We start from the raw sequence: 22,481 nt of genomic DNA, 5'->3' as shown, positions 1-22,481 counted from the left end.
ATTGTATTATATAACATTATATATATGTATATAAAAACAATGGGTCATTTCTCCATTGACTTGTGATGTGCAATAAAAATGCATTGGATATGATAACCCACAACAACCAGCTGGGTAGCTGAATGGAACAGAACTGAAGCACCCCTGTAAGCCAAACTTGCACCACAAAAGGTCGTGGTCACTATTTGGTGATCTGCTGCCCACTGGATCGAGTACAGCTTTCTGAAACCTGGTAACACCATGTGTCTGAGAAGTGCCTTCAGCAAACTGATGAGATCCACTCAAAACTACACTCTCTGTTGTCAGCACCGTTCAACAGAAAGGACCCTATTCTCTGTGACCCCATCAGATTACACATTATACAACCAAGGCTTCAAATTTGAACATTTTGGGCTATGAAGTTTTGCCTTATCTATGCCTCTAACCAGCTGATTACCACTTCTTCAGGAATCTCATTTTTATGCAAGGAAAATGCTTCTAAAAGCAGCAGAATGAAGAAATGCTTTCAAGTGTTCATTGAATGCCAAAGCATAGATTTTCATGTATCAGAAATCAGTAAACCTATTTCCTCTTGGCAAAATGTGTTGATTGTAATAGTTTCTATCTTGCTTTATAACAGTATTCTGATCCTAGTTATAATAACTAAAACATTGTGGTTGACACTGAAATTCCTTTACCCTGACCTAACAGAAGTTCTACATAGATCAGAACTGTCTTGGGTCCAAGAGTCCTTGAGCTGAGTGACAGCTCAACTCAGACTGACTCTTTTGATTCACAGTTGAAGAGTAGGGTGAAGATTAATCTGGGCATTCAAATAATGTTGTCCTAACCCAGTTTCACCCTACCCAAATATCTTCTTTTCTCTGTATTGCCACCCACAGATATCAAGCTCTAATCCCCCAAATCTGTAAATAACACTAAAGACAAAGGGCCTTTGTTGATGGGACTAAGTTAAGGATTGTGTTGTGTGGAGATAATCTGGAGATTCTAAATCTAATCATCATAAGTGTCTTTATAAGAGGGAGGCAGAATTCCTAGTACTGAAAACAAACAGAAAAAGAAAAAAGTGAGGCAGAGGAAGATTTAATAAAGAGAGGAACAGGTAATACAAATATGGAGACAAAGATTGCAGCAAGAAGCAGCGGTATCTAAGCAGTGACTAGCACTGGAAGATGCAAGGAAACTATTCTCCTGTACAGCATCTTGATTTCAGCCACTAAATGTGATGTTGAATTTCTGGTCCCCTAAACCATGCTCGAATAAGGGCCTGTTATTTTGACCATCCACATTTGTGGTGAGGCTGCCAGAGGGCATTTATTCATCCAAGGTTGCTTCAGGGTAAGATGGTTGCCAGCAGTTCCACATTAGCTGAAGTCAATTGGAAAAACGAACATTTTTTTTAAAATTTTTTTACATTAATTACATTTTATTCGCTTTGTATTCCAGCTGTAGCCATCTCCCTCATTCCCTCGCAATTCCACCCTCCCTCCTTCATCTCCTCCCATGCCCCTCTCCAAGGTCCTCCTCCCCTTCCATCTGATTTGAACGAACCTTACAGGCTGCATTCTGAATCAGTCCACTTGGTTCCTGAGCGCTTTCCTGAATCAATGGCTGTGTCTAGGGAATCGGATGAGGTAACTGGGCAGACCTGGGTCATCCACTTCACACCCTGACCCAGGGTACAGCGCTACCTATCCACACACTGAGAGCTGCCCAGCTCTGGTTTCCTAAAAGGAATCTGTCACCTGACCCAAACCCAACACTTAGCCACATGAAGGACCCTTCAGCATTTCCTCATGTCATGATGGTTCTTTTCTTGGTTCTTAGTAATTCACTTTGTAGATCAATCCATTGCGTATTATAGCACTGTTAGCTTTGCATTTGCCATTTTTTTCCTAAGTTGCACATTCCTGGAGTAGATATGTTTTATTTCTAGTTGTACACATTTTCTTGTGACGTCGTTGAATTTACTATCAGATGAGCAAATGATAGTAACTTATGCAGTGTGTTGCAGTGCCTCAAAGCCATAACCAAACTAATCAATATATCTATAAACAGTCAGGTTCAGCCAAGGTAATGTGACCTCAGCTTTATAATATTTTCGTCTGTTCAAATGACTGCATATTTTTCTCTTTTATCTACCCTACCCAATTATCTTTTCATTTACTCACTATACCCAAATTTTCATTGATTTTTAGACAATGCTCATATAGCTTCATAATTCCTGTTTATGTTTGTGACCAGTGAAGGATATATTGGAGATTATGCAGGAAACAAGGCTGTCATTTCAAACACTTCCAAGGTAACTTCTAGCATTTAGATGTGGAGAACTCTGTCTTCAAAGATAAAAGAGGCATTTAGAGATGATTATCTTCCACTTACATGTGAGAGCTTGACATTTACCTAAATTGCTGGCTGAGAGGGAATCCATTTTTAAATGAGCTGCCTCGTGTCTAAAAAGTAAAAATAGGCCAATATCAGATGAATCAGAAATTATTAAAAAGAATTTTAAAAAAATCAATGCTAACCCTAGTAGAGAAACAAACAAACAGAAGAATCAGCCTCCAAATGTGGATTATATCTGCCTTTGTGAAAAATGGAATGTTACGTGGATTTTTCTTACATATATTGAATTAATGAACACAAGGAATGGTTGCTAAGTAGTTATTTAAAAGAAAATTTTTAAAAATGCCTTACATGAGTTTATCTTTAGTTGTTTACACTCTTTAATTCTTACATGCTTTTTAAAGGTTGAAATTTGTCTATTAGCTTGTTTATCCACTGTCCACTGATAAGCACCATGACCAAAAGCTAGGTAGGAGTAGTAAGTTTATTTATTCTATCATCGAGGGAAGCCAACGTGGGAATCCCAAGAAGGAGCTTGAGGCAGAAATCACACAAGAATTCTGCTCTCTTCCAGGCTGAAATTCAGCTATCTTTCTTCCATAGCCCTGGGTGTTGATGGTCCTACCTACAATGCCTGGGACAACAGACATCAATTAGTAATCAAGAAAATATATGCCCATATGCCAATCTGATGGAGGCAATTCATCAGTTCACGTTTCCTCTCCCCAGGTGTGCCAAGTGACCACAAAGACTATTACATCCATGATTAGTTACTTTGGAATAGGTAAGAGAAAGTCAAATTTAAAAAATAGTACACATTATGGCAGCAACACGGGATAATTGTGCTGTGGTTTCCCCACATTTGAAAAATAATTTGTTAAGCACCCTCTTCAATGTACAGAATACTTAGTAAATATAAATACCATCTGTTTCCTAGATTCACGAAAATCAGATTTCAAGTAAGCTTGAGCATGTCCATCTTGTGAGAAGTTATAGCAAAGGAAGGGAGCAATGCTTTTTTTAGGAGAGCATTCTCCTGATTGCCCAGGACTATAGGGATCTGGGGAGAAAGACAATGAAGTCCTTTGCCTTACATGTTGAAGTGGTGGAGGCACTCAGTTATGATTCTGTGTCAGACTCTTAGCTTAAAATCACTTCACAGACATAGGATGAAATTAAAAATATGCACAAATATGAATATGTAAGCATTAGACTGTCTGTACCATCTATCAACAGTGGTGTTATTGTTGTTTCCTGGCTTAGCTTGCCTTTCTTCCCTCTCTTTCTTCCCCTCCTCTTGCTTTTCGCCTACTTTATCTGATAAAAGCCAGACCTATGGGATTTTATAGTGATATACATATATTAACATATTTTTGTTCAAGGCAGTGCATAATATTGGGGGACACTGGCATTTTATTGAGTTTTAAGATTATACGTAACTTAGACTTTTAAACATACAAGGAACATATTAGAAAATAAAGGGTTAAATTGTAGTCTAAAAATAAAAGGTAGAGAAAGTTCATTTCCATTATCATAGAAGCAAAAAGGTGTTGAGTTTACATTAAAACAATGAAATTACAACTCAATGTATACTGGAAAATTAGTAAGTTTATGTTTGTGAGTTGAAGTATCATAGCCTTTATAGGTAGATTTTTTTTTTTTTTTCCTCTGAGATGACTGTTTTGAAAGCGCACAGTGATTCTCAGGTATTTTAGGGTATAACAGAAATAGCTGGAGAAGAAGAAAATTGTTCCTTAAAGCATAATTGATAAAAGTCTTTTATGGGAACGAGTCAGCTAAACCAGAGAGCACATGCTTGGAAGGAGCTGTGCTATACATGAATTGTGGTCAGTGAGAAAAGATAAATTAACTTCTCTGTCCTTATCCCTCTTTTCTTCTTTCTCTTTCCTTTTTAATGCTTTTTCAGCTCCTCAGTTGCTAAGCTAATTAGCATCCCTTTGAGGACATATAAGTCCTGATATAGCCCTACCCATGGCTAACAAATCAGCTCCCTCTCCTTGGTAGGAGAGGAACACCAGCTTTTAAAAACCTGTAGGTTGTTTTCTGAAAGGCCCTGTGGCCCATGGACAGCAGCTTCTGGAAATACAGAAAGGGGGGAGTAGTGTCTGCCCTCCTGTTAGCTGGATGTCTATCTTGTAAGCTTTTGTCCACCTGGAGCTGATCCAAAGCCAGAGAAGAGGACCTGTAACAGTTAACTGTGCTGCTGAAGCTCCCTCTTCAAACACCTCCCACCTTCTAGGAAAGGACAAATAAAGGTAGAAATTAAGTGGATTTTTTTGTCTTTAGAATCCACTTACTGCACGCACTAGTGTGTATTTTTACTTTTTCTAGCTTTAAAAAAATTTTCCCCTGTGGCTCTACCCAACAGCCATCTTGGCAACTCCTCCCTGCAATCACTTCCTGTAGTGACATTTTTAGAAACCAAAATAACAGCATTTGCAATGTAACAGCTAAATATTCCCATGGAGTATCCTGGTGAAACAGCGATCTTTGCGTGGTAGCTTTTGACACTGTGTATTCACACAGGACTGGCTGCTAGCAGCTCCTGCCTAGCCAATAGGCTGAGCACTGTCCCTATTCACTCTGCAGTCATAGCTGACACACAATGCTGGTGACATTCTGGCTGCCTACCTGCTCTCATGTAGTGTTTTGTTTTAATTTCAGAACACACATTTATTCAGTAACTGTTCTTAGTAATAAAGGCAGCCGTGCATTCTTCTGTAAAAAAAAAAAAAAAAAACAGTGAAAGAGAGGTACATTGCAAAATCACATTGGGGTTATGAGATTTCACAAAATGAAGTGCCAGTTGGACAAATTCAACGCATTTTTGAATTCTTAGGAATTTTAAGAGAAGATAATTTTAATAGAATTATTTACTTAGCCATTAATGTCTTATTTTTCTGATTTAAATTTAGTGCAGCATAAACACAGAGAGGCGCTGGAAAAGTGTCAAGAGTCTCTACAGACAGTCAATGTCCTTAAACCACCATGGCTAAACCTCAAAAATAGATGCAGCCCCATCAATGTTAAAGCGGATGACTCAGTGTCTGGGCGACTCAGGGAACAGGAGAAACTGGTCACTTTCAAAATTGAAAATTATGGATGGAGGAACCTTGTGTTGTTTTTAGAAGGGAAATGTACCATCACAAGAATTTTTATTCAAAATGCAAACTTCTCTTAAAAAGTGTCAAAGTTAACTTATCATGTTTTCATTACTTCCTCCCCACCCCAAAAAAAGTACCTATTAACCTGCAGCTGTATCTGAAAGATTAATTGGCCTAACTCTCACAATTAAGAGATGAACACTTAAAGCTAACCTCACCCTTATATGTCTCTCTTCACAGATACTGGGTAAACTAGAGGCTCAAGTTTAAGTGGCTTTGCAAGGAGGGTTTGATCAACATATATGGGAAGTCTGATGAATCTCTTCACTGTTATAAAAGAGAAGTAGAGCTTGATGGAATCATCTTTAATTTTATATCTTTAAATGGAAATGTAAAGCCTGGAGTTTAGCTGCTATCTTGGAACAATTGTGTAGCAAGATGAAGGGCTGAGAAAAGAATAGGAAGGCAGAAAGAGCATGGTTTACTCACAACTACAACATCCATAATATCAAATCTAAAACATCCTGCCTCTGGAGTCCATTTTATGTAGGACAATTAACGGCCTTTACTTCTTAAATGACATTTAGCTTTCTGTCATATCTCTGCAAATTCCTTAGAATGCACCCTAAGAAATAAACATGTTCCAGATTATGGTAGGCCCACGGGATAAGCTCAACTCAAGTTTAGGTGTTCTTTTTGTTTGTTTGTTGTTTTTGTGTGTTTGGGATTTTTTGTTTTGTTTTGTTTTTTGAGACAGGGTTTCTCAGTGTAGCCTTGGCTATCTTTGAATCACTTTGTAGACCAGTCTGGCCACGAAGTCACAGAGATCTGCCTGCCTCTGCCTCCAAAAGTGCTGGGATTACAGGCGTGTGCCATGTACAATATAAGTTCAGGTTTTCTAACATCTTGTTGCATTCAATTTCTGCACACTCTTCTGTGGTCCTCCTTTCTCCTGGAGGGAGGGGTTGTTGGCCATGGCCCATGAGGACAAAGGGAGCAGAAACAATGAATAGGGTTCAGAAGGCCTTGAGTATGACAGACAGGAATCCCAGGATCAGCTTCAGAGAGGCAGCTCACTTTGTTGTTTTAGGGAGGAGGCATATAAAGACTCTCAGGGCTATGGGTGGGAAGGACTGATGAGTCATAACACAGTACCTAATTATCATACAGGCAGATCAAGGAGAGGGACTCACGTGCTGAGTCACGTAGCTTTGTGCAGGGTTGTCCCCCAAGCCAGGTCAGGTATCTATGCCTAGAGCTGCTCTCCAGATAAGGTCAGGCAGAGAAGGGGCAGCCTGGATGAAAAAGGGAGTCCTCCATTTTGCACCAAGCTGGGAGAGATATTTGGACATGGTGGACTGTGACCTTAAAAGCAAGGTCTTCCAAAAACCCTCTAGCCAAGTTCTAGCACTGGATTATTCTATATGAATATATAGGATATTGTCTTGATTAAATCTGTTTGTAATTGTTACCCACTGTATTTGTCTTCTAGAGTAGTGTCTATATTTGTATTACTTTTTGTTAAAGAAACTTACATAAATTTTGTATTCTATTTTTGCATAGAAAAACTTGACAAAAAATTCAATATAATAGAATGATTTGTTTCTCTATCAAAATCTCTGGTAGATGAAGAAGTAACTCTTTTAAGAAATATAACGTTGATTAAATTTTATGTGTCATGCTTACAAAATTGATTATATCTCATGACTTCAAATCTATCTGGTATATTAGTTTAAAATGAAGTTTATAAATTTATATAAAAATAGAGGTAGGGGTCTAGAGAGATGGCTTAGACATTAAGAAACTTTCTTTCTCTTCCAGTGGAGCTGAATTCAGTTTCCAGTACCTATTTCAGGCAGCTCACAGTTCCCTGTAACTCTGGGAAATTCATTGCCTTCTTCTGGCATCTCTATGTATTTGCACACATGTGCATACATTCACACATGTCCTATTATACATGTACACACACATTTACATATAAATAAAACGAACCAAATCTTATATATTTAGAAAAAATGAAGAATCAGAGAATAAAACCTGAAAATACAAGACGTAATCAACCAAACTATTTGGAAATTTAAGCTCTATTCTGAATTTACCAATTTCTTTTGCATAATTAAAACTTGGCCCGATTTCTTGTCTATGCTTTGAAACGACCATTTTATGACATCATATAATTCAGCATTGAAAAGACATATATTTAGGCTTTAAGAAAAGATCTATCAAATTATTCATTAGTGAATGACCTTCCAAAATTCTATGGAGAACAGAGTTAATGATTTCTCTATACCATAGAGACAAACAAATATATGAACACAAGTCAAATAACATTTTCAGATCACTTCTAGTTTGTTATATAAGGGATGCTGTACAAAAAAGGCACTTTTATTATTTACCCTTCAAATCCTTAAAGATATCTCTTTTACACCACATTATCACGTTGCTGTTACATCATCCCAGACTTTGCTTGTTTCAACAGTGCCATCAACAAAACTTTCACAATACCATGTGATATGACGGTTAATATTGATTGTCAGCTTGACAGAACCTAGAAGCACTGAAGAGTCAAGCTTCTGGGCATGTCTGTGAGGAATTCTCTAGTTTAGATTAACTTAGGTAGAAAGACCTACCTTAAATGTGAGTAGTAGCTACAGGCTGCGGTCCTAGATGAAAACAAAACAAACGAACAACAATGAAACCTCTTGCTGAGCACTACCATTCTTCACTCTATCTTCTAAATGTTGATGTGATGTCATCACATGACCTCTCTGCCACAATTGCACAATGGAACTATGAGCCAAAACAAATCTTCCTCAAATATTGTTTTGTCCAAGTATTTTATCATAGCAGTGAGATAAATAACTGATGCAAATGGCTTAGGAGATAGGATGTTTATGACAATGGTAGCAGCATATAGATAAGGAAGCTTCAGGGAATGTAGAGATACAGATATCAAATGGTGGTACCTTCCTTCACGGGGAACCAAGCAGCACTGTGGGGGGAGGAAGGAAGTTGCTTTATAAAATGAGTTGCTTTTTTGTTTTATTTTAAAGTTGCACAGGGTTTGAAATTTATTGAATGAACCATGACAGTACTGTAGGGGGTTACTTTATAAATTAGGTTTTATTTTGTTTTGATTTTTTGTTTTTTTATTTTTTTTTAAGTTGCACTGGGTCTGAAATTTATTGAATGAATAGGTCACCACATCAAATTTTTCATAGTAAACATTTTACATGATTACTCTGTACCGTGTTTTGAAAGGAGGGAAAAATGGGTCAGTTCAGTGTGCCCTAGTTTTTACTCAGGGAAACTGTTCTCTGAATTGGGAGACATTTCTTGTTCATAAAATGTGGAAACTGAAAGGGAAAACAGGGTTTCAAATCTTCATGGTGCTATTTAATAATTTGTTTCTCTTGTGAAGCACCTTTGATTGGATTTGACAATCTTTTTTTGAACCTCACCTGTCTTTGCGTGTTATTCAGCAATGCTATTTTTTTAGATTTCCTCTCTTCTGGACTTGGAGAGCAGCTAGTGTGGCAATCCTCACTGTTTAGCCATTAATCTGAGGTAGAAAAGTTGTGACAGATGAGGGACGATGGCAAAACAAATACTTTCTGGATAAATATTCATTTCTCATGGAGACAGGGCACAGCCACGCTTATGTGGAAGAAGTCTGTATAGAGAGATAGTTTCTGACATGTCAGAAGCTGGTGTAGTTGCCTTAGGAAAACCCTGGAGTAGCCCAGACAGAGACACAGTCTTCCTCTGCATTGCTCACAGATCCCCATTCCCTGCCCGTCACTGAGGTTCTCTTCTCTCTACCAAGACTTCACAGGTCTGACTTTATTGGTATCTTTTTTCTTTATCAAAATTTGACAGTTAACATTAATGCCCAGAAACAGCCCCCATAAATATATTATCTGTAAAACCAATCATAGCTACCTGATTATACCACTTTACATTTAATTCTTAGTTTGTTCACACCAACAGAAATAATTATGGTAATAAGATTCTTAGAAGAAAACACAGAAGTAAAACTTTACCAATCTTGGTGGGCAATGAGTTATTATATAAGATTCCAAAAGCATAGAAATTAAAGAATTTACCTTTAGGACAACAAGGTTTTCACTAGGACTAAAAACTTTTGTGCTTCAAAATATGCTACCCAAATGGTTAAATGGCAGGGTAAAAACTAGGAGACTCTTTATGGGTCATAGAGAAAAATATGTTTACATTTGCACTATGCAAAGAACCCTTAAAGTGCCTTATTAAAAACATAAGTCCACTTTCAAAAATGGTAAGTACAGATATTTTCCAAAGGAGAACCATAAATGACAGAAGAAAACACTCAGCATCAGTAGCCATGGGGAAGATGTAAACCTAAAGTACAGTAAGATGACTCACATTTACTAGAACTATTATAATTCAAAGAGCAATGAGAGCTGCTGACAGGGTGTGAGGAACCTTGCTGTTGGGAAGGAAGGGGCTACTATAGCCTTCAAGCAGTGTGAGGCTGTTGACATTTTACACACACATGCTCATGTGACCCATCATTTTTACACCCAAGAAAATTGAAAATTGGAACCTCAGAAAGACAAAAAGCTTTTGTACAGCAAAGGACACCATTATCTGAGTAAAATGGCAGGCTATATAATTAGCTAATTACATCCAATAGAGGGTTAGTATATGGAATATATAAATAACTAAAAAAAAAAAAAAAACCCTGAACATCAAGAAAACAAGTTTAAAAATGGGATATAGAATTAAGCAAAGATTTCTCAAAAGATGAATCACAAATGACTGAGAAACACAAAAATGTTCACTATCCTCAGCCATCAGGGAAATGCCAGTTAAAACTATTTTGAGATTTTATCTTACTCTAGTTAGAATGGCCAAGATCAATTAAACAACTGGTGACACATATACTAATGAGGATGTGGGGAAAAGGAAACACTTATTCGATGTTGGTGGGAATGCAAACTAGTATATCTACTATGGAAATAAGTGTGGAGGTTCCCTAAAAAGCTCAAAATTGATCAAGATTCAACCCCTCTTGGCCATATACCCAAAGGACTCTACATCTTAGTATAAAGATGCTCATTCATGTTTATTGATGCTCTATTAATAATAACCAAATAGGAAACAGACTAGATGTCCATCAACAGATGAACTGATAATTAAAATGTAATTCACACGATGCAATATTATTCAGCTATTAAGAAAAATGAAAGTTTAAAATTGCAGCCAGTTTTTAAAAATATTAGAAAAACTGGAGCTAGAAACATCATCTTGAGTCAGATCGGCAAGGCTCATAAAGACAAACATTGCGTATTTTCTGTTATGTGTGGGTGTTAGTCTTAAAAGCTTTAGGTATGTGTGTTTCATTTAAAATACCGGCAGAGGTTAGGTAGGTAGAAAGAGATGGGGGTAATCTCCCAAGGAAGGGAAAATAGAATGTACAGCATAGCTCAGGAAGATAGAGAGGTGGTCAAACAGTTAAGGATCTGGGTTCTGTAGAGGATCTGGGTTCAGTTTCCAGCACCCATACGGTGAATCATTATCATATGTAACTCCAATTTCATGTGATTCCAGTCCTTTTTTGGCCTCTTCAGACACTACATACACATGATGTACATACAAATGAGTAGGCAAAACATAAAAATAAGTAACAACATAAAAATAAAATGAAATGAAATAAAGTAAAATAAAATAAAAAACAAGTAAAACATAGTTCAGCTAAGTTGTTAAATTGTTGTATAGTAACATGTACATAATGACATTGGGCACTACTTTAATAATGTTTATTTTCATTCTGGAATGAAAATGATTAAACTTGAAATAAAACTATTAAAAGAACAAAATAATTATACATGAAAGTTTTGTGTGATCAAATTATTTGGATCTTCTAGCCACCAACATGTATCATATTTTTGTATTAGCTGTCAGAAGAAAGAATTCATCAGAAAATTATTTCATACGTAATGAAAGGAGTGAAGGGGGATTTCTTGCTCTCGCAACGTTCTCTAACTAGGTCACTTAGAATTACTGACTTTTTCTTTTGAACTCACAGTGTAGCTCACTCTGGCTTTTAACTCATGCCTAGGAAATAAGATATCCAAATAGGATATGAAACAAAAGAGACAACATTGCCCTGATATATCAGTATGATTGAAAGAAAACCAATAAGAATCCTTAAACAAGGATGTTTGGAAAACCAAAGAAAATTTTTAGTTCAAAGAATCATTATAACTTACCATGTTTAGTAGCTTATGAAATACCAAATTAACAGGCAAAGTTCAATATCAAAGATTTAGTAGATAACTCAATCTTTTATAAAGGTAATAGTTTTAAAAATGAGTATAATTGAAAAGAACAACAAATCAAGAGACAGGAAGAAGGTAGTAGACACACACATAAACAAAGAGACAAACACACACACATACACACACACATTGGGCAGGGGGGAGTGAGAGGAAGACAGAGACAGAGAGAGAGAGAACAGAAAACTGGAAGGGGAGAGTGTCTTATTTGGGTTTTCTATTGCCATGATCCAAAGCAACTTGGGGAGCAAAGAGCACATTTCATCTTACAGTCTTCATTCTGCTGTCCAGGGAAGTCAAGGCAAGAACTTCAAGCAGGAGCTGGCGCAGAGGCCATGGAGGACTGCTGCTTACTACCTTGCTTCCCATGATTTTCCCAGCCTGCTTTCTTATAGCAGCCAAGAGCACCTCACAGAGGTGGCATCGTCGTCAATGAGCTGGGCCCTTCCACAGCAATAATCAATCAAAAAAATGTAGGCCAATGTAGAAGAGGCATTTTCTCCACTGAGCTTTCCTCTTCTCAAATGACTGTATCTTGTGATAACTTGACATAAAACTAGACAGCCCAACAGTCTCATAAAAGCTTTCTATTTTTCATGCGTGCAATTATGAAACTTTATTTAAAGGTATAAGAGGTGATCCCCAAGCAATGATGAGGCATACTTTATCCTAGTTAGCTGCAGCTGGCAACTTGAGGTAGAGCAGAGTTATGTAAAATAGTCTTAATTGGGGGATTAGCTCCACCAGACTGGTCTGTGAGCATGGCTGTCAAGCATTTTCCTCATTGCTAATTGCTGTAGGATTGTGGTAACATGGGAAGTACCAACTCTACACAAGAGGTCCTTGGCTGTATAAGGAAACCAGCTGAGAAGGTGGTAGGGAGTAAGCCAGGAAGACCAAGCCAGTAAGCTGCTAAGATGCATAGCCAAACTTTGGGCAGAGTGCAGGAAATCTTATGAAAGAAGGGGAAGAAAGAAAGACCTGGAGGGAACAGGAGCTCCACAATGAGAGCAACAGAACCAAAAAATCTGGGCACAGGGTTCTTTTCTGAGACAGATACTCCAAACAAGGACCATGCATGGAGATAACTTAAAACCCCTGCACAGTAGCCCATGACAGTTCAGTATCCAAGAGGGGTCCCCAGTAATAGGTCCAGGGAAAATCTCTGACATGAACTCATGGACTGGTGCTTTGATCACCTCCACCTGAGAAGGAGCTGGCTTACCAGTCCACAGAGGAAGACAAAGAAGCCAGTCCTGATGAGACCTGATAGACTAGGGTCAGATGGAAAGGGAGGAAGACTTACCCAAGTTTTGGACTGGGGGAGGGGCATAGAAGAGAGGGAGGGAGGGTGGGATTGGGAGGGAAGGGGGGAGTGGGCTTCAGCTGGGATACAAAGCGAATAAAGTGTAATTTATTAAAAAAAATTAAAAATAAAGATTTCTATGGCAGCTTTCTCGAGCAAATTCTGCCTCTGTGCTGTGAGTTCTGCTCTGTGTGAGTTCTGGGCTGGATTTCCCTGATGTGGTGGAAGCGTAAGCCAAACAAACCCTTTCCTTCTCTAGGTGGCTTTGGTTGTGGTGGTTATCACAGCAGCAGAAATAACGTAGGACATATACCATGTTTCTGGAAGGAAATAATACAAACAATAAGTACAAATAATAAATTCTCTCAAACAAATTGAGAAATTTGATGAAATTTTCGAGAGTACTTTTGCAAAACTATACAAAATTGCATAGCAATATAAGTAAAATGTAGTTGTATATTTTAGAGAAATGCATATGTACGTACAGATATTTAAATTGCATCATTGGGCATATTTAAAAAGAAGCAACTGAACGACATACCAGTGCAGGGATGGATGATTTCAATGTTATTTATTCTATTTTCTGCTTAAAGTTCTTCCATCAATCATAATGTATTCATATGAGTAAGTCTGCAAAACAAAATATTCAATGCAGAACTCAAATTGCTTGTTATATTTACACATGGTAACAAATATATGAGATTTAAAGACCAAAATATTACTACATGTTAATCTGTGCATGTTAATAAAGTAGACTAGTATAATTTTACATGGAGATGAGTCTATAAAACCTTAGGACAGTTAAAAATGAGAGGAGAGAGGGTGATTAGAGGTACAGTTGAGCCTAGAATACTTTATTAAAATTGAATAAAATGGAAGAAAGATTAATATTAATGTTAGACTTGGGCTATATACAGTTTGCTTGTTATTTTGCTTTCTGTGTTTCTGGAAATATTTTAGATAATAAAATCAATAAACAAAAACTGATTTGAAGAACCTTTAATGCTGCTTAGCTCTTCCAAACAGGCCTGAGACCCATATTGATTTAGTTTTCCTCATCAATATTTGCCATACCTGAAAGCCAGACAGATGGCAGATATAATGTTCTCTTTCCTGACAGATGGGTGAGCTAGGGATTTAATGACTTTTAATTACATTTTGGTAATTCCCAATTAAGTAGGTGTGGAAATGAAATATTTTAGTCAATAACTGGGGGGTTTAGCTGTTAAGTAGTGTGTTAGACCATAGTACTTAGCCTGAAAAGTTTCTACTATCATGCGACACAACACATTTACATATGTATTTTGTTACAAATGTTTCTTCTGGTAAGCAAGGATGACCCCAAGAAAGCAGGAGGGAGGAAGCAGTGGTAGGAGATTGCTCTGGGATTCTGGGGAAATAGTAGTCAGTGTCTTTTAGGCATATATTAGGGGTAAATTCCCATTTCTTAGCACTTTTTATTGTTTCTTTTCCTCTCTTCTCTCTTCTCTGTCCTTTTCTTCCCCTTTCCCTCTCTGCCTTGCTTCCTTTTTTCCTTCCTTTTGAAGGATGGAAGTCAGGGCCATGGGCATTTTAAGCAAGCTGTCCACCACTGAGCTATGTCATCGGCTCCTTTGCTAATGCCTTACAAAAGTTCAGTTCAGTGAATACTGAGTGCCAAGCCTGCAGCTACAACTTGGTTATCCCATGAGCATGTAACAATGAAAAGTGTGGTCATACCCCATTCTTTGACAGAACTCACTGTTGGTGCCTGAGCCTTTTCTACAAATAAGCATTATGGCAAGAATAGACTCACTTCGTAGAACATGTAAATATTTATTTAATGGTGATTTCCAGAGCCATCCACATTTGGCTTCATTCCACTAATTGTGAAATTGGGAACCTAGATCTCTCCAGCAAAAATCCTGATCAGTCTTGGATTAATACAGAAGTGCTGGGCTTTAATGGGATCTAGTCAAGATAATTCTCTCCCCTCTCCATCACTCAGGCTCTAAAGTTTATTGTGTTAAGACACATGACTTAGTTTCTTCCCTTTGAATATGAATGCTCTCAGATATACTCTAGGAATCTCGTAAAGCCCTTTCCTCTGAAACTTCTTTCACTTTGAAGCAACTGCGGAACATGCGAGTCCACCTTTCCCTGCTCACTCTAATTTGTTCTTTTATCCAGCAGCAGGGCCCTCAAGACTGATCCTAGCCCTAGAGAGAAGTATGAGAGCTGTTGCCTCCTGGTGTCAACTCACAATTAAGAGATCTGGTTCCTAGACATAGGCTTCCCCATTAGCTGCTCTTTCTGGGAGAATATTGTGAGGTTTAAGCCTCCTTGCAATTTCATTTTTATTGAAAATAGATTCTTCTCTCATACAAAACTAGTTTTCCTCCTTCTATTCCTCCCAGAAGCCCCCACTTCTCCTATTCCCCTTTTTCTGTCCTCTTGGAGAAAGTCTCCAGAGAAAACAGCCAAAGAGGATGAAACAAGACTAAGCAAAAGCACTTATGTCAAGTCCGGAGAAGGACACCCAATGAGAGGAAGAGAATCTCAAGAGGAGGCAAAAAAGTCAGAGATACACCCGCTCCCACTGTTAGGAGCCCCACAGAAACACAGACTAGAGCATCTGTGAAGAGGACCTGGTGCTTGCTATTTCCTTTGCATCAAAATGTAATGGACTCTTAGAGTCATTACCTTATTCTGTAATTATTATGATTCAGGTATTGTTTATACACTTCGATTAGTTTCTGATTATGCCTAGCTTTGCTCAAAGGAAACAGAATCTGCAGACAAGATGAACCCTCTGCCAAGGTCACTCAGCTCACAATGGGTGGAGCTGAAATTCACACCCAGCTCTGTCTGACTTCAGACTCCATTTTCTCAGCCACGATGTTATACTGTGGTCATTTTTTGGATTTTCCTCTTGCTGGGAAATATTCAGGCATCTTTGGAAACAGTTTTGTGGAAATCCCAAACACTATAATGGTCAGCTCTGTTTCCCTTTTAAGACTCACAATTCTGTGACACATCCAGGAAAAGTAGCTGCTTTTGCCAGGCTGCTGGACTTTGCCTTCAGCCTATTTGCTTCCTGGCCTGGACCCAGTTCTCAGTGCTCAGAGCATCCTGTGTCCTAGCAGGGATTGAGGGAGGCTCCCTCACACTTGGCTGTCTAGGGTTGCCTCCCTTTGGATTCTAAAGTCCTTCTTCTTCTCTGTCAATGTAAGCTAGGTCTGAATAGCACTGGAGTGGGAGCACTTATAGTGAACTTCTCTTAAATTTTAAAAGGTCCAAAAGATCATAATGGAAGAAAAGTAGCACTAAATGTTCTGTGATTGTCCAAAATATACATGAAGACTCTTCTTACATCTTAGACATACTCAAAATCATTTATCAAAAACTTACCTTTAACTGAGTGGACTACATAGTTTATTTTTTTGGTGGGGCCAATTTTAGATAGTGTAGTTACCACCATCATGATTGACTGGCCCTGGATTCCTGTCCATGGGTAGCACAATGATGCAAAGCAGCGAAAGCTTGTCTTGGAGGGGTGAGCCGAAAGGCCACCTCTTTCTGATCTCTGAGCATTTACCAAGAGTTTTGGGAAACACTGTTTACAGCATCCAAGTTGTACAATCAGGCTAGGTTGCGATGATCAATGAACAAAGACATATACACACACACATAATATATGTAATATATATTATATATTATGCATAATATATAATACACATCTATGTTGTACAACAGAGTAGTATCATTCAGCTACTGAGAAAAATGAAATTGTGTCATTGGCAGGAAAATGGATGAACAGGAGATTACCATGTTAAGCAAAATAAGCTAAACTCAGATTAAGTACCAAGTTTCCTCTCATATGTGAAACCTTTCAATCGTTTCACTTCTTATTCATGTGCTTAGGTGGTAGTTAGTATTTTTCAGAGAAGGATCTGCAAGCTTGGAGATTAGGTTAGGTGATGCTGCTGAGGTCACTAGCATCCAACAGTGAGCACAGTGACTCCAGGTCTAGAAACAGCAGGACCCCTGTACCAGGCATTCAGCCAGGACGGCCTTGAGCAGCCTAATGCTGTTAGGAGGGAGTAGTGGGTGTCTGTCAATGAATGTAGAAGTTCTATGTCCTTTTCAAGCTTGCAAAAGTGATTTGAATGAAAGTATCAAATTCTTCAGTGTCTATGATGTACATTTTAAAAACTAGAGACCTGGAGTAAACTGAAAGCCCTGAGAGAGATACCCTGTGCTGAAGACTGTACACACTGAGTAGCTAGGTGGCCATCTTGACTGAGAGCCTGGAGCTCTGAAGATTACGAGATAAAATGATTTTGACCTCCCATTAACCAACACTACTTCTGATTCTGATCCAACATCTATCATCTACAAGCTGGCAAGAACTTCCTCCATGTGTTAATTAAGCAAATCATTCACTCTCACCAACCCAACAGCCATGTGTGCAATCAGCTGCCATCTTAAGACTGTAACACTGTTTCCCCAAATTGGTGTCATCCATTCACTCGATGTCTCATGAATAAATTTGGTAAACACCTTGATTTATGAGTTTCTTTTGTTCTAAGGCCATTAAAAACGTTTATGTAATTGTTTCCATGGTGGAACAGTTCCTCAAGGCAGCTTGAATGTGTTCTTGGGTTATGGTCACTCATTCTTGGCTCAGACTAAACATCTCTTATTCTAAACAAGACTGAGCTGAGCTGAGCTGAACATGACTGGACTGCAGCACAAGGCCTAAACACATATTCTGGAAACTATCTTTGCCAAAGTTATAAACTCATCATCACAGACTCATTTCAGCATGTCTGTATTTTCTTGATTTGTTTCCTGATTGTTTCTTTGGAAATTAGTTTTATTCCTATAAACCTATTTACAAAGAGATTAGTGTTTTACTTATAAAACCATGTATACATTTTTTAGCAATTAAAAACTGCTTTCCTCTCTGTTTGGTGATTGTCTCCTCACATACTCCCAATTTTTCCTAGCGCATACTCCTACTTCTATGTTTTGTTTTGTTTTCTTTTTTGAAGTATATTAAAATATTTTCATTTTAAGGAGTTCGTCATTCTCTAATTTATTGAAATTATATGTTGAATTCTGATTTTCAATATTGGTTAAGAGATTTGTTAGTTGTTACCAAAAACCAATTTTAACTATACAGGTAAAAAATAAACACCATGTTGCATTTTTCAAATAATCTTCAGGAAAAAAAAAAAAAAGAAAGTAACTCACAATTCAACTATCAGATATAATGAGTTTCAACCTTTTTTCGCTGTTCTCTCTTCATACACAAACCATACAAACACACACCACACCACACTAAATGCATATATATATATATATATATGTATATATATTAATGGAATCATGCTATATATTTTTTAGATAAAAATTGATGTCACTTTATATTTATCTCAACATTTTGACAGGTTCACCATTTACCTATTTGGTTTTTAAACCAATTTAAAAGCTTTTGATTTTCGTATAAAAATTATACGCATTTATAGGGCACACATCGTATTTTGGCACAAGTTAATGCTATATAATATTTAAATCAAGTTAAACTTGTTCGTGTTAAATATTCACTTTTATGTGTTGTGCCGTATTTAATTTAAAGTATTTATTATTGAACATTAAAATTGTTTTCTCTTTTTAAAGTTAATATCTTTACAATATAAACAATGAATTAAAAGTACTTAATATAGTGCTCAATAAAAATGTTGCCTTAGGGATGATTGTACATAGTCCATCATGCAACAAACACCTGATTTTTGTCAAGGAAGCCAAAAATACGTGCTGGGGGAAAAAAGACAGCATCCTCATCAAATGGTGCTGGTCAGACTGTATGACTGCAGGTAGAAGCATGAACATAGATTCATACTTATCACTCTGTACAAAACAGCTCTAAGTGGATCAAGGGCTCAACATAAGGAGGATACACTGAACCTTACAGAGCAAGAGGGAAGGAATCACTGTGAAGCCATTAGCATAGGAAGTCTGCTCTGAACAGAACACCGTTATCGCAGACACTAAGATCAACTAATAAACAGGACCTCCGGAAACTGAAAAGCTTCTGTATGTGTGAGGACAGCATCATTCAGGCAAAAAGACAGCTGACAAAACAAGAAAACATCTTTACCAATTATACATCTGATAGAGAGTTAGTATCCAGAATGCATAATGAACTAACAAAACTGATCATCAAGAAAACAAATAACCCAATTAAAAATAGGTTATATAATGATAATTTTATAATCTCACATTTATATTTATACAGATGTGTTTTTTATTTATAAACTTATGTTTCTATATTTTAATAACTGAAAATTGCCTTTTTTCATATTCTTTTATATCATGATAAAATGCATTTTGAAAATCTTTTGGCCAATTAACATATGCAAGTATGTTTTATATGTGAACACATTTTACATGTATTTATTTTTTGCATGTATTATTTTTATTAAACTCCATCTGTAAAAGCACAGGCATGGCCTACTATCCTTATACTGTTATTTCTATCTTTACTGATATTAATAAATGATACAAACTCCACTGTGCTATTTGGAGCCTAGAAAACAATGTTATTACAGATAACAATTTAATTACTGTCCTCAGTGCAGTAACTCAGAACCTGTTTCTCAGAACAAGTCTTCTGATTCAAAGACAATGTAGGTACGGAATAAAAACTTTATTTGGCAGGTTTTGGTTTGTTTGTTTTAGATTTTTGAGACAGGGTCTCACTATGTAGCCCAGACTAGCCTTGAACTTGCCAAATAGTCTAATGTAGGCCTTACACTTGGGATCAACCTGCTTTTGCTTCTAGAGGCTTGAAACCCTATTTTTGAGCCATTTCTGTTGAGTAAGAATCCAAGTGTCATATCTCAGGGTTATCCAAACTTCACATGACGATGTCTGCACACACAGAAAACAAAGCTAGGTCCCTTAACACAGCAAAATGTTCTTGGGATGCCCATTCTAAGTCAGTGTCTCTTCATGCCGTAAGTGTTCCCCGATGTCTGCTTGATGAAACACCACAATTGCCATGGGGTCCACCTCTCTGCAGTCTTGGGTAGACTTTGCTGCCACCCCAAAGCCAAGAGGAATGTCTGCCATGGAATAAACCACTATTCCCTGGTACTGAGAAGTGTTTTCAGTGGTTCGACCCAGACCGGATTTCAGCACCTGGTTTCCATACAAGAAGGACTGCTCTGCTCCAGGCTTTATCCACACCCTATACTTGGCATACAGAGCAAGGTAACATGGAGCTGTAACGCGCAACTGAAACCTGCGGGTCTTGGTAAACTTTCCAAAACCCGTCCCCAGTGACACCAGCTTATCCCCAGAGATGTTGGCGGCCAGCTTCAGGATCATCTCACTCAGTACACTCGGTCGTTCTGCAGCCGGAAACAGTAGGTGCCGTCTGGCCTGTCCATCAGCAGCTGTAGATTCTCCCAGATGTATTTTGCAATCTTCTCAAACATTACCTGAGTCTCTTCTTCAGTGAACGGCCTCATTTTCCCACTAACCTGGCTCCCAGGATCCTCGTGCTTGGAGAATCGGAAGAGGAAGTCCTTGCTATATATTTAAGTCATTGAAACAGTAGCACCTGGCACAAGATAAATAAGACTTAATATTATTTTATAATTAATTAAATTTTTTATTTTTGGCTGTTTTAATTTTACATTATACATAACAACCAATATACAATGCCAAGAGCATGAGTGTGTCATTTTTATCAAAACACAGCCAACAGTGGAAGACGAAAAAACAAAAAGAGGTACTTCATTAAATGCAATATAATGTTTCAAGCTCAGTTAAGTTTTTATCTTTGACAAGCAGACAGTTATATTTAGGCTAATCAAAGTCACCAGGATCATTGAATTTTCTTGGAATTATTCTGGTGAATAGAAAATTGAGCTTCAGGGACCCTGAGAGTGAAATTTAGAGAATATAGGCATATCACTTTATAAAATCATATTGAAACTTGACTGCCTCAGTTCCTTGTAAGACACAGTAAAGGAGTCTTACTGATAGAATTATCTTAATAAAAGGCTTCAAATGAGCCCATCAGAATAAGGCATAGACTCCAAGAGTATGTCTGAAGTACTTTAAATTTTATCTATCTTTGATTAAAATGTGGCTTATTAGGAGCATTTTATTGATTCTTTTTCGCACATGAAAAAGAAACATGATATTATACTTTATCATTATCTTCTTTGTAGGGACAAACAAGAAAATCTTGTTTATAAAATTATTTAACCTTCTACTGGTAAGGACATTTTACTTAGCTTATGCAGGAAAGTGAAAAAAGAAAAACAGCTTTTCAGAGGGAGGGTGCTTCTATTACAAGCCCATTAATGAAGATTGAAAGGGGAGTTTCACATTTTTTTTTTTGTAATCAGTTGGACCAGGATTAAATTCTGTCTTTAGTATTTTGGTTCATTGGTCATAAAGTCTTTCAGACACAATGCCATTAACTGTGACATTCAATTCATCTACAAACTAGTGCTCATTTTAAAAGAAAAGTGATAAGGTTATATATAGTGTTCATATTTAAATGAAGCTCTCACCCCCAGTAGTCAATGATTGCATCGATGTCATATTGTTTCCTTTCTGGGGTGGCATATCTTTTAAAAACATACTTCTTTGAGTCAGGCATGGTAGTGGATACTTTTAATCCTAGTACTCAAAGGAGGCAGAGGCAGGTGGATCTCTGTGTGTTTAAGGTCAGTCTGGTTTAAAAAGTGAGTCCAGGACAGTCAAAGCTACACAGAGAAACCCTGTCTCAAAAAAACAAGAAAAAAAAATAATTCATTTTTATCTATGAAATGCTATTTTTTCCAAAAAAAAAAAAAACCCAATTTTTTTTTTCTATGTTTTGTTTTCAGAAACACAGAACTAAATTTGTGTTTTATCATTCTGACTTAGTTCCTTCTGGTATATTCTGGAATAATAACTAATAGCACTGGGTTTTTCTTTTTCATGCATTGATTCTTTGTCCATTTTTTTCTGTGCTTTGAAAGAAATTCATTTTTATTATTGAATCTATTCTTCACATCATGCTTTTATTTTTATTCTATCAATTCCATCTTTCTATCCTTCATTGTGGCTTAGTCGCTCCTCCCCCACTGCTTTTGTTACCTTTTATTCAAGCAAACATCTAATGTGTAATACAACATAATTTTACCTTTGAAGTGTTCTCATAATCTTACTAGGAGCATTAGTCGTGTTTTTTTATACAAATACAACATAGTTTATTTTAAAAGACTGACTTCTGTCTTTAAATGTGCAAAATTTTGTTGGCACACAGTAAGAGAGGCCTTTGGCTTCTGAGTTTCTTAAAAAATAAAAAATAAAAAAAATACGTAAAATGTGTTG

General features: G+C 37.2%; 1 pseudogene; it reads right to left on the bottom strand.

Annotated features, from left to right (window-relative positions):
• Window positions 1-20,078: 20,078 nt before the first annotated feature.
• Window positions 20,079-20,617, bottom strand: LOC129674179 (60S ribosome subunit biogenesis protein NIP7 homolog; annotated as a pseudogene).
• Window positions 20,618-22,481: the final 1,864 nt, after the last annotated feature.

This window comes from Psammomys obesus, unplaced genomic scaffold (assembly GCF_907164565.1).
Source record: "Psammomys obesus unplaced genomic scaffold, mPsaObe1.curated_primary_1811, whole genome shotgun sequence".
Taxonomy (NCBI): Eukaryota; Metazoa; Chordata; class Mammalia; order Rodentia; family Muridae; genus Psammomys; species Psammomys obesus.
This window is presented reverse-complemented; position numbering and strand designations above follow the sequence as displayed.